Below are 1229 nucleotides of genomic sequence, written 5' to 3'. Positions count from 1 at the left end.
CATAGTTTGTTCAAATGATTTCATATTGTGCACAAGGGTGCATCTTGGAATTCCAAACAATGTTGCCTAAGGGAGTTTTCATTTTCTTTGCACAGAAAATTCATTTTCCATTTTTTGAATGCCCAAAATGAGTTTTTTTGTGAAGGACCTACCATATATTTGTTGCAAAATTGGACCAAATCATTTTTATAAAACATTAGGACATATTTAATGCATAATTGACAAAATGGTTTGGTGTCAAAAGTTTTGATCCACCACTTGTGAAAAAGACAAATTTCTGCCGATTTAGTAGGAAGCGGGTCAATTTTGAACTGCATCTACCTTATAGTTTGCTCTTTATTTTTTACAAAAATAATTTCTAGGTATATAAGTATCTATTTAATCATAAATACATGGTTTGGTGGCGATACATCGAGGTTTGGATGGTGGACGAGGGTCCCAACTCCAGAGCGCGTAAACTCACATGCCCGCCGCGTGGTCACCGCGTGGCTATGGCGTTTCCATGTGTTCTGGGCGGCCTAGGCATGTCTAGGGGGTTGGGTACTCCCCAGTCAGGTGCTACAAAGAAAACTACAACATAAGATTCTCACGAGGAGACCGAACTATGCTCAAACATTAATTAGCAACCAAGTGTTTGATTAGCGATACGGGAAATGCACGTGGCCAATGGGCGTGAGTTTCGGCTGAGGATGATCATCTACTAAGAAGACTGTCTTCACAATGTTGAAGTTGGACTCAAAATAATGAATGGATTGAGCTGAAATTTGGTGGGGGATGGTTATTTGGGCATAGGAAAGCACTGTAGAAAATTGATACCATTTGGACATGCCAAAGTGGTACTTCCTTCACAATGCTATTCCCTGGACAGAAACTTGGGAAAATTAGCGAGAGAAATTGGATAAATGAAATGAGCTCAAATTTGGTGTAGGTAAGTTACATAGGTATGGTCATGCCCTGGTAAATTTTCAGATCATTTCGGTAAGCCTAGCCAGTACTTACTTCACAAAGCTTCTCTCGAGATAGAAAATTTGGAAATTTTCTGAGAAATATTTACGAGGCAAATGGAGCTAAATATTATCATGTGGCAATGATTTGGGTATGGGATCTGGATAACACTTGCTTTGCAATGTGCCAATCTGGCCATGAAATATAAATTGAACCTGGGCTCACATAGATGATTTGACTGAACTGCAATTTGGAGGAGGGTGATAATTTGGGCATATTAAAGA

The sequence above is a fragment of the Triticum aestivum genome, chromosome 3A (genome assembly GCF_018294505.1).
Source record: "Triticum aestivum cultivar Chinese Spring chromosome 3A, IWGSC CS RefSeq v2.1, whole genome shotgun sequence".
NCBI lineage: Eukaryota > Viridiplantae > Streptophyta > Magnoliopsida > Poales > Poaceae > Triticum > Triticum aestivum.
Note: the sequence above shows the minus strand (reverse complement) of the source record.